This window comes from Gallus gallus, chromosome 1 (assembly GCF_016699485.2).
Source record: "Gallus gallus isolate bGalGal1 chromosome 1, bGalGal1.mat.broiler.GRCg7b, whole genome shotgun sequence".
Taxonomy (NCBI): Eukaryota; Metazoa; Chordata; class Aves; order Galliformes; family Phasianidae; genus Gallus; species Gallus gallus.
Genome location: NC_052532.1, coordinates 102395868 through 102408515, shown reverse-complemented (window position 1 = coordinate 102408515; position 12648 = coordinate 102395868). Strand labels below are relative to the sequence as shown.

The 12648-nt window shown below is 38.1% G+C and overlaps 1 long non-coding RNA gene across 1 annotated transcript in view; it reads left to right on the top strand.

Annotated features, from left to right (window-relative positions):
* Window positions 1–4863, top strand: part of LOC121109148 — a 65955-nt gene extending 61092 nt beyond the window's left edge. Inside the window, exon 4 of the long non-coding RNA XR_005849675.2 lies at window positions 2924–4863. This is a non-coding gene — a long non-coding RNA (uncharacterized LOC121109148). The remainder of the gene's footprint in view (window positions 1–2923) is intronic.
* Window positions 4864–12648: the final 7785 nt, after the last annotated feature.

The following is a 12648-nucleotide window of genomic DNA, read 5'->3' as shown; positions in this document are numbered from 1 at the left end:
TCAACATAATCTTCCATAACAGTTTAAAGAAAGCATCCCTGAGCACCACCTTGGTCAGCGGATATGATCAGTCTGAAAATCTTGTCCTGATATGAGAATGTGCCTTTCCAGGTTTGTAGTAAAGAGATCCTAACAAAAAAGCCCCAAAGCTTATTGAAAATAATTGACTTCATATGGGGAACTACTGTGATTATTTGGTGTGTTTCATTTTGAGAGGAAAATTAATGAGATTAATTAAAAGCTCTATATTTTTTCCTTGCTATTTCTTCAAAATGCAGTCAGTGCTACAATATCTGTCACTGTTAGACCATCACCGATCTTGCTATGACTTGTGTAAATCCATGCAGGGAGAATATATATTATTCTATTTTTACATATTAGCATTCTCTTAGTTTTTCCTGTCAAATTTAGCTTAAAAACTGTGAAAACAATACAGTTTCCTTATTTTTGGAGTTGGAAAACATGCTGTATTTCTGCTCTGCTTCATTTGTCTATGTTAAGAACTTTTGGGGTCTGCAAGTGTTGCACTTGGGAAGCTATCACTTACCTTGTTCTACATAATGAGCAGAGGAGGAACAAATTGGGATGCAGGTGGCAGCCATTAAGGTTCATATAGAACTGTCTTATGGAAGTCCCTGCAGACAGTTCGTGTACTGCTGCCTTCATTTCTTCTGATGTTTCTATAGAAAGTTGCTGGATAAAATAATTTGATTGTGGCAGTATTATGTTATCTTTTTTTTCTTTAAAAAAAAAAAAAAAAACAAATCCTTTTTATAATAGAATTCTAAAGCAGGATCTCTCCTTTAACCTGTTTCGTGTGATGGAAACTTGAGTTCATAACTAACAGCTCAAGATTTGGAAAGGGGAATTTCACTGAAGCTTAAATTTCAGATTCCATCAGGGAGCTTTAATCATAGGTCAGAGAGAGAGTAAAGCCAAAATTAAAGGTCATCAAGGCACTGCTAAATGCTAAGACTGCTGTTAATGAAGTTACCAGCCAGAAAGGTAAATAGGATCACTGGTTCAAAAAATGAACTTTTTTTTCTTTCCCACTTCAACTGCAGATTTTGATATTTAGTAGAAAGTAATAGTTTAGCATTTAGGTTTTGAGGCTATTATTGACCGTAAGAAAGTGACAAAGAGATTTCATTTAAAAAGTAAAGAATAAAAAATAAAAAACCTCAAATATTTTGCAGAGGTCACTAGTTAGCATGTATATGACAGTAACTTTAAAGGCATTTTATTTTCAGAAAGCTAATGTAGAAGTACCACAGGTTCACAAGTCAGTAGTCATTGGATATGGATATAGGAGTTTGAGGTCCAGAGGCTTTAAGGAAAATGGATAGTATTTGAGTTCCTTAAACCATGAGCCCCATCAAAGAATGAAATGCTATAAAATTCTCATTCCTGCTGATTTCCTGTCACCAATTTTTTTTAAACATTGCATACAGTTTGCATTTTTCATGCTTGTACAAATCTTCTAGAATTGTAACAAGTATATCAGAAATGAATATATACCAAATGATTTTACCAGTCTTGTCTTATAAAGAAATTGTACCTGCTCTGTTAATGGTCAGTAAACATCTTTAATTATCTTGTGTACTGGAATTGTTCTGAAGTGCAGTAAGAGTTAAACTGATTCAACAGCTGTAGTATTTAACTAATAACAAATTACATGCCATTAATTTGGTCAGAATTAGGGAAGTTAGTATATAGGGTGGTCTAGTGGGAGATGTAGCAGTTACAAAGCATAGCACCAATTGGATGGGAAACAGTCCAGTGGGAAGCTAAAATAAATAACAGTAAAATGGGTATTTTGATGTGTCGAAATAAAAAAAAAAAATTGAGTCTTTATTGTCTTTATTTAAGAAGCAAAAAGATGGAAAATAGCATAAAACAAGAAAGAGAAATTCAAGTGTGCAATTCAAATACATAACTATTCACAAGGATATTCCTGTAGTAATCCAAATGCATACATTTTACTGTTTTGTTGTTACATGACCTGATGTCCCTGTACTCTGTATAGTACAGAAATTCCCAAACCCTGGAGGTATTTTCTCTTCAAGTAAAAAAAAATGTTGTTTTCCTAAACATAACTATGCATGAACATGATAACATATGATAAACATGCAATAGTATTGAACAAAAGAAAAAAATAGAGGGAGAGGGAGACAGGGTATTGTATGTAAATCCTATGGTCGGAGACTTGCCTTTGAAGCTGTACTTTCTTTTCCTTTCATTGTGTATTTTCCTTTCATTGTGTATGACACCTCAAGCAGACTCCTTAGTGCTTGGTAGTCTTGGCTATCTTTCCATTGGCCTCATTAAAATCTGGGCTGCCTAAAAATCCATCCAGATTATTCAAAATACTACCTTTATTGGACATCTCCTTGATTCTTCCTGACTTTCTTGTGTTGCACCCATAGCACTTTCAAAGTGCTACTTTCAAACTACAGCAACAAGAGACAAGACACAATAGTTTTCTCTGTATATTTCATGGTTTTTGTGAATACCCAGATCAATGGTTTTATTATAAAGTGCCCCAAGTTTTCTTTAAAGGAGAGTCATAGCCTGTCTTGACAATGATAGGAACATTCCTGAGAGGTCCCTCTTTTTTCAAGACAGAAGGTAGACTGAACCTATGTATTGAATACATCTACGTTTGAGGCATATGTGAGGATGGAATATCTTTAGTCTTTATAATAGGGTACATAGCTTTTCTAGATAAAAGAAATATTTGTTCAAAATTAATTAAAAAAACACCTTTTGAGACAGGAGGTAGTTGATCTGTAGTGTAAATCCCTATTTAAACTACTGCAACTGGCTAGTCATCTTGTTAGGATTTTATCTCTGAGAAGTAACACAGTGACATTGTTGCCACTTCCTGATATAAGAGATAAACAATTTTTTTTTTTTTTTACAGCAAAGAAGAACACTGATTTCACCTATGTTCTACCCGCTTGAAAGAGAAGTGGTTGCACTTGTTAAAATCTCGTGCAGTGACCTCACTTTACTGTAAATAAAAAAATGCAGGCTAGAGATTGACAGAAGAGATTTCATTGTCTGAGTTCTTCAAAAATCCCTGGTTGCTTCTAGGACTCGAGGAATATAAAATTAGACAATCTTTTTTTGTTAAACTTGGGAGTAATTTGAGTTTTTTCATAAAAAGACCAAAAACAATGTACAGTGCACTCTTGGTACAGAATAGTCATAACTTGGACCACTTATTATCAGATGCAATTGTGCAATAGTGCTTTTATCTCTCTGCATCTAAGTAGAGAACATAAGACCAAATTCATTAATTGAAGGCTTAACTTCATTATCCACATAAAGTTTATAAGAGCTCTTACTCTGACATAGTGGCTTCTCTGAAAACACTTGTCATGGTTTTATCTAGATATCTAGACATGAGGAAATTTTAAGAGGGGTTTTGTAAAGGTTAGTTAATTACAGATAATAAATTTTGTTTTGCTGATGTAGACTCCCAAATGATTTAATTTTTCAACAAAGTGTGTTGAGCCAGTAAATTAAAGCTTACCTTTTGTTTGCAGTGTTATATTTCCAAGCAAATTAGAGGTGACAATGAGAAGGAGGACCTTCCTTCATGTTTCCTACTGTGCTTCATCTTACATGACAAATTGCATGGTAAAGGTGTTACTGATTTCTCATAACTTACATTGCACAATCATTTGAATAGCATTAAACACTCTTAGGGGAATAAATTTACCTTGATTAGACATGGTACTAAAAGATAATCTAGTATCTGTTTGCATCTTGACTCTAGTCTGCTTTCAGTTTTTTAAGTTGTATAAATATACTGCAAGCTACTTTGGGAAGTTCCAAGTGCACACATTGTTATTTCACCCAGAGAAACGAGTGTTATTTTCTCTGTATTCTTTGTAAACGTCTCTTTTCCTAGACTCATTTAATGGCTTGCTCAATCTGTGACATAGTTGTTTTCCCCTAACCTGAGGCACTGCAGATGATGCCTACTGCTTTCTGCTGCCCATGAAAGGGGCCTACAGCTGTTGGTTTCTAGCTGAGGCACCGCAGGTCATTGGATGGGAGAAGCTGGGAACAGATCTCACTCCTGACTCCCTGACTTGACTGCTTAGTTTTCTGGCTGCCTGCGCTGTTCAGAAACATGATTTACTGAACCTTGCCGACCAAGTGGGGCTGACAACGCAGCACTCTAACCCCTGAGCAGCTATCTTTTTGACTGCTGCGTGGAAGAGGACAGTGGCACTCCACAGCATCCCATAGGGGTGGGGATGAGAGCTGTTTTCTCTATGGCCTTCAAAGAATCACAGAATTGTAGGGATTGGAAGGGACATCTGGAGTTCATTGAGTCCAACACCTTGCTAAAGCAGGACCCTACAATAGGCTGCACATGAAAGTGCCCATAAGGCCTACCTTGTAATTTTGGGTATCTTAATCATAGCTGTATCATTCGACCCTTTAGCAGTGAGCTTTGGTTCCAACACAACTAATTTGTGGCAATAATAGTCATATTAAATACTATAAACATTTCATCATGAATAATGAGAAATAATTTGTAGTTATTTTTGATGACAGACTTTTCTATTTCTCACTACTCTCTTCAATTAGAACAAAATGATGTTGTGTACAAATGCTATAATGTCTACACAGGAAAAATAATAGTAGTTGGAAACATTTTTACACATGCATTTTATTAGGTTGAGTGAAAAACATTCTAGGCACGTACTGTCTTTATAACATTTCCTCTTGCATCTGACATACCAAATTTATATGGTGTCGTGGCCTCAATTTTCTGTCTCCAAACATTTTTCTTTATTGGGGATAGGCAAAGAGATTGGGCAATAAAGAGAATGTGTCATGGTTAACAAGGAAATATTGAATTTATTAAAAGCTTAATTAGATTTAAATGACATAATCTTTTGCCTGTAATTCTCATCTTTTTAACAATGTCTGCAAAGTAAGCGTGGCAGATTCCTGTAATGTCAGGAAGCAGAGTACCATTCAGTATTTTGTTACAGTTGGTGCTGTTTTTTTTTATTTTCCTGAATACCTCAATAAGAATTGAGATGCTCCCTTTATTAATACTTAAAGACAATTTTCATAGCAAAAGAGTGGAAATGACCCAAACTGATGCTGGGAGTGGTTCTGTCTGTACCCACTCTGATATTCTGTGCTCTCGGCTTTCCTTCTCCTTCTCAAGGCTTTTTGAAATGTGGCAGGGAAGCCTGTTGGTGCTTGTGCTGCCTCACTGTAAAGAAGCAGTGTTTGCTTCACAGCTGAGTGAAGGATGGAGGCTGCTACAGGTTAGTCGGACCTGGACAAAATCATATCATTGTTTGGGAGTCTCAGAGGGTTAGAGGTGATGCACACAGCAGTTCCTGTGGGCCATGGTAGGGTTACAGCTGTCCTCTGCTGAGGGCTGGCTCTGGGGATGTGGAAATAGGTGTCTTATGGACTCCCAGGGAGTAGCTTTTAGTGTTGTGTCTGTTGTTGCCTTTGCAGGTAAAAGCGTTGCCTTCCTTTGACAGCACTGGGGAGATGATGCAATGACTCAGCGGCAGTTTGTGCTACTGATGTTGTGACAGGCAGAGCCTGCGAGTCAAGCTGAGTGGTGGAGGGCCTTTTGTTGTGAGAACAAGCCAGACTCGGGATAGTATTATAAACTGCTCTTGTGCTTGAGCCCAAAATAGGATTTCAGTGTGTGTTTTCAGAGCTGAAAAGAGTGCTTCCACTGCAACAGCTCAGAAAAACAAAGAAAGAAGGGTGCTTGTATGTGCTAGTAAAAATGTCAAATACAAAAAGTAAATGAATTTGGAATAGATTTGCATACTTCATTACAAGATAGGAACTTTTGTTGTTGAAATAAAAAAGAATCTTATTTCCAATAAGAATCTTATAGTTCTTTAGGATAAAGGACCCCTATATAGTCTCTATAACCAGATCTACCACAGGAAGCTATGTGACTGGGAGGTGATAAATGCTAAAATTATAAAGTTAATGTGTATTTTTTTCTGAAGACGATTTTTTTTTTCATCAGAATCAGTCATGTGTTTAATTGTTTTGATATAACCTCACATTTAAAGAGGAAAGCATGTGGTGTCATTTCTAAGAATTTAAAGAAATAAACGGGAGCTCTGATTGAATGTGGAATCTTGCCGATGTGACTCCCATCTATACGAAGGGCTGTAAGGGGGATGCAGGGAACTACAGGCCTGTCAGCTGGACCTCGGTACGAGGGAAAAGTTATGGAGCAAATCATCTTGGGTGAGATCACACGGCACGTGCATGGCATCCAGGAGATCAGGCCCAGCTGGCACAGGTTCATGAAAGACAGGTCGTGGCTGACCAACCTCATCTCCTTCTACGACTGGGTGACCACACTGGTAGACAAGGGAAAGGCTGTTGATGTAGACTACCTAGACTTCAGCAAAGCCTTTGGCATGGTCTTTCACAGTATTCTCTTAGAGAAACTGCCTGCCCATGGCCTAGACGGGTACACCCTTCTTTGGGTAAGGAACTGGCTAGGAAGGCCATGCCCAATGGGTAGTGGTTGCTGGAGTTAAGTCCAGCTGGCAACCCGTTAAAAGTGGTGGCCCTCAGGGATCGGTACTGGGGCCCTTCTTGTTTAATATCTTTGTTGATGACCTAGATGAGGGGATTGAGTGTACCCTCAGTAAGTTTGCAGATGACACCTAATTAGGAGATAGTGTGGATCTGCCTGAGGGTAGGGAGGCCCTTCAGATAGATCTAGATAAGCTGGATCGCTGGGCTGAGGTGGATGGGATGAGGTTCAACAAGGCCAAGTGCTGGGTCCTGCACTTTGGCCACAATAACTCCATGCAGTGCTATAGGCTTGAGGCAGAGTGGCTGGATGACTGAAGAGGAAAGGGACCTGGTGTTGTTGGTTGTTGCTTGGCTGAACATGAGTCGACAATGTGCCCAGGTGGCCAAGAGGGCCAATGCCATCCTGGCCTGCATTAGAAATAGTGTGGGCAGCAAGAGCAGGGAGGTAATCATCCCCCCATATTCAGCACTGGTGAGACTGCACCTTGAGTATTGTGTTCAGTTTTGGGCCCCTTGCTACAAGAAAGACATTGAGGCCCTGGAGCATGTCCAGAGAAGGGAAACAAAACTAATGAGGGGTCTGGAGCACAAATATTATGAGGAGTGGCTGAAGGAGCTGGGATTGTTTAGTCTGGAAAAGAGGAGACTTCATTGCAGTCTACAACTTCCTGAAGGGAGGTTGCGATGAGGAGGGGCGTGGCCTCTTCTCCCACACAACAAACAGGACCCAAGGAAATGGCCACAAGTTGTACCAGAGGAGGTTAGGATTAGACATAAGGAAAAACGTTTTCTCTCAGAGAGTGATCAGGCAATGGAATGGCCTGCCCAGGGAGGTAGTGGAGTCGCTGTCCTTGGCAGTGTTCAAGAGGCATCTGGATGAGGAGCTATGATATATGGTTTAGTGGCTTGTGGTAGCAAGGGTGGATGGTTGGACTAGATGTTCTTGTAGGTCCTTTCCAACCTTGTGATTTTATGATTCTATGATTCTTGACTTTAAGCTGGTTTTGGCATTAGGACACTGAAGACAAACCAGTACTTATTTTAATGCTTTTTTTTTTTTTTTTTTTCTTTAATTTAACCCTGGAGGATGGATATATTCAGTTCAGCTTTCGTGTTAGCAGTCTCTTATGTATATAGATTCATATGCAGTTTTTGGGTATGGGTATACCTGTTTTCTCTTCTATATAAATTCTCAGGTAACGAAGCTGTTCATGTTCATCCTTACTAAGGGTTTCACATTATCATTACTGCTCCTTTTATATTTTTACCCGGAATATTATAATGGATTGCCTCTCTCTCTTGCTCTCTGTCTCTCTATATATATGCCTGTTGCCTTTTTATCCACTCATATATTATTTCTTTTGTTCATCTTTCCTACTTTTCTCATATGCTTTGAATCTTGTAGGAATACAATACAGCTGAAAAAGGGCTTGCCTTCCTGAGGAATTGCTGTTTTTTTTTTTTTTTTTTTTTTTTTTTTCCCAGCTATGTCTAGTATATTCATAAAATAAAATATTATTTCTCCCTATAAACTGTATTACTTTTCAGACTCCCATGGCTATAATCACTCATTGCTACAAGTGTATTAACCAACAGTTAGATCAATTGAATAGTTTATAAACAGCTTACAGCTTTGTCATTCCCTTAAAAGGTTGGCATATATGATTGTTATTTGCCATAAGATTGTGATCCTCTCTTTGTAACTACTACTTGGGATGATAAGATATATACTTTAAACATTAAGTACTTAAGAGATATGAAGTGCGCCTAAAGGCAGCTTATCATAATGCCTGAAAAAAATGAACAGATAAACAGTGTTTTTCATTTTATCTGAAACTTCTGCTTTCAGAACAGTGATTTTTCTACAGCAATGAAAGAAAAGGAAGTCCGTTGGTCAGGCTCTGGGGAGGGGGTGTGGGAGGGTTTAGCTACTGGGCTCAGTCATTAACCTTCATTTAGATGAACATAACTAAAATTGCAGAATAACCCTAGCTGGTCCTAGGGTTATACACAGAAGAGTATGTGTATAAGTCACTGTTTTTTGGGTGCTGTAGGGATGAAATTAACCTGGATTTAGAAACTCATTTTTTCTGAGTACTGGTATTTTATACATAAACATCACATGAGAGTGTGAGTAGCTGTTCTTATTCACAGTCTTGCAAAAACAATGAGAAAGGATAGCATGGTGTTTCAGGATCTGCAGGATGTCCTTTTTTTAAGCTGCAGCTTATATGAAGGAAAATATTCCATTGTCATCAGATGCTGCATAGACATATGAGAGAGATGAGATTATTGTTGATACCAGCTTTACATTTTCGTTGCTGCAGCTTGCAGAACACTGCAAGAATTAGGACACTTTAGCCTCTTCTTTTCTCCAAGGCACAGCTTTAAGCTTGTATTACTAAGACACAAGTGACTTCAAGCTTGCAGTAAGAGTAGGAACCATTAATTTCTAGGCTTCTGCTGCTACCCAAAGAGGAAATGTGAGTTGATAATGCCATCCCTACACTTTACCCCTCTGGACTTTGTGAAATACTGAGGCTTTGCCTTCCCTATTTTATGTAACCCCTTAGCTGGCCCCAAACACTACCTAAAAGGTAATGAGATGCTGGAATCTGCTAGGGTCAGCTGAAAACTCCGCCTTTCTGGTGTTTGCCAGGCACTGCTGATGCTTTCCAGTTCTTCTTTTTCCTCATGCTAGCTTGAAACCTTCCCTGGGGAAGGAATGAGAAGATCTTGCTGTGCCAAATAAGAGCACTTCAAACTGGAACTGCCTGAGGCTAAGTGAAAATGATTCCTGGGAAAATTCTAAGTTCCTGCCATCCTCCAGGCCAAGTAGGTTGGTGGATGTCTATTAAGTTGTCTCCTATCTCAAAATAACATTCAATTATTATTATTATTATTATTGGTGGAGCATACATCACAGAGCCTTTTTGCCCTTCCACTCAGATCCATGCTCTGCCATTAGTCAAGCACGGTGCAGTGTTTGGATCAGTTTCCTTACTTACTGAAGAGTATTTCACTATACAAGCGAAGTAGTGCAGGTTGAGAAGGTCCTCAGGGAATCAGCTGCTGCCAAAGCAGCTCCTCAAGCTTGGGAACCTGAGCAAGCTGCCAGGTAGCCTGACACTGTCTGTGGAGGCTGCAGCACTTTCTGAAAAGGACCCTGAAGTGGAAGGCAGAGGGTTTTTAGGTACTGTGACCTGTCCCTCCTGCCCAGGCCTGGCACTGTGATTGGAGGGGCTTGCCTTGCAGGCAAAACATTTCTAGGTTAACGTCAATTTTCTGAACATGCTCCCAGCCTTTCATCTTAAATCAGTTGTGCAGGTGGATGGTGCAGATTTTCAAGCTGCTGGCACAGCTGCAGCTTGCACTGGGGAGAGCTGAGTAGGCTGCAGGGCAGTCAAATGCTGCTTTGTGGGCTGCCATCTTCAGGGGTCCAAAATAGGAGCTTGCAGGATTGTGGCACAGAGGAAGGGTTGATGAAACTGTCTACTGGCATCCTTCCTGAAATCCTCTCTGCCAGACTGAGCCATGTTTGATACAGTGATCAGGTGCCAGAGGTGGATCTGCTGAACATCTGCCAACATTACTGATGACAAATAGCTCAACACAGCTGTCAGAGGTGGGAACATTCTCACATGAAGTTTGAAGTTGGCTTCTCCACTATTTGTGCCAGAAGTAGCTGCAACAGCCACAGAGTAGACAGAGAATACCTGAGAATATTGCAGCTGAAATTATTGTGGGAGGGCTGGCAGGGAAGTCTCACAGTCTGGAAAGATGTGCCTTCTGAAAGAGAGTTGTCTTTTTAATTTTAATTAAATGTTAAGGAAGAGAGTGAAGAGTCTTATTTTACAAGTTTTGAAAATCTAAATGAGAGGCTGGCAATTTTTACTGCTGGAGTATTGATTCATTTTATGGAGAGCTGAATTCTTGAGTAAACATCAGAACCACAGCATCATTTGTGAGACTGCTGCATTACGTACCCCAAAGTGAAGGGTTACAAGTCAGGTTATGGCTTGGTTTGGGTAAGTAGAAATGGAAATCAGAAAGCCTGAATATCTGTAGTTATTTTTAAAACTCTTAAGAAGCTAAAAGCTGTAGTAGGTAGAATCCCATTTGGCACACTGAATTTTGGCAGTTATTTCCCACATACAAGTAATGGTAGGATTAGGAATAATAGGGACTGCAGAGACTACAGGGCTTTCATTGCAGATTTTTGTTTTTAAATTCTTTGTCACCATAAAGATGAACTTGTTTGAAAGGTTCAGTGCCTCAAGAGATGCAGTTTTCTGAAATGTATTTTTGCTTTACAGGACCTATAGGTCTCTGAATTCTTCAAGAAGAGACAAAAATATTGCATATTCCTAGACTCTTTTTATATAAAAAACTTGTGTTCTTTTGAGTAGTTGTGCTAAGAGAGGGTCTAAAGAGATCCATGTCAAACCTTTCATTGTCTATGGTACTGTTTTAAGTTCTAACATTTATTGAAATTGGGTATCACTGTGATTTAGAATATTCCAAGGACAAGACATTCTTGGTGAAAGGAAATAGACCTTTGGCCCTGAAAGTCATGAACTAGGCTGTATAGAACAGATAACACTGGAAAGTTTTTCTACTTAGTGGTTCAGCAGGAGACCGAATGGGAAAACTGATAAAATTCAAGACAGTTGTCTAAGTATGCCTGTCCGTCTGAAATATTTAAGAATTTTGCAAACCTCAATGATGTCTGCAAAACACAATTATTTTGATAAATCAGAAAATTTCAATAAAAATGTTTAGTTTGTTTCTGTTATTATTTTTAATCCCAAAATTTAAATAGGATTACCAGATCTATAGGCATCCAAGAATGCAGCCTTGAATCTCAGGATTTTTTTGGCACATAGCAAATACATTTGGTCATATTTCTCTATCAGCAGTTATATTAGTCTTGTAAAAAAAGCCCTTTTAATAATGTCCCTGCTAAACAGCATAACTATTTTCTGATAGGATGCTGCAAATTGTTTCTAGTAATTTACTAACGGGAAATTGAGATGGAGACCTGATCAATAAAACAGAATCATTACAATGCTTTACCATTGAAAAGCTAAATTTCTGAGTGATAAGGATTATAGATATCTTTTTTTTCTTTTTTTCGTAAGCAGGAATAAATTTGTTATAGAAGGTGTAGAGCAACGATTATTTGATACTAGAATGTAATGAATTTGGAAATCAATGTAATCATATGGCATGATAGAATCATAGATATTGCACTTGCAGTCTGCAATAGTTCAAATGTTGCTCTTTTTTAATAGGAGAATACAATAAGCTTTAAAAAAAAAAAAATATTACTCCCAGACAGGATTAAGGATAGTAATTTTAACTGCATTTAGTGATTCAGAATGAGAATTCTTGACAATTTATCGAATGATATTTGCCACTTGAGGCCAAATTAAATCCATGACCAAGTAAAGATCTGACTTTTTGAAAGTAAAACTGCTTACGAACATCAGAGGGAAGGAATTATTTGCTCTGAAAACTGAAGTAAAACAATAACAGCAAATGAAAATGAACTGCAGATTTAATGTGGTTGTTTACTCATGTATAAGCTGTAACTGTATTTTTTTTTAATTAACACTAATAATAAAAGCACTAATAATTTTGGCCTGCATTAAATAGATTTGAAACAGAACAGTAATTGTCAGAATGCCTGTGTTATGCAGCATAAACAAATAAACAAATGTAACTGAAACATTAGACTTACTGCACATAAAACTTATATTGCTTATTGGGTAATGAAATGACAGATGTAGATATTTACATTGTTCTCTAGATCCATTTGACGTTCAGAATTTCTGTATTTCTGAACTCAAGGACAACATGTAGTTTACTGAATGGTATTTTGTTAAGCAAAATGTTCACGTTTAACTTGAACTTTCTTGTTAGTTCCTGTGATATGAGGAGTAGAAAAGGAGAGAGATTTCTGTGGAACTTTTGATTTCTGTAGCTATATAATAAGATTTGGAAAGAAAACTTCCTGCATATGTGCTTATCTTTTAATAAGTCAATACAATTAATTAATCATTAGTATTGTATATAGTGTTT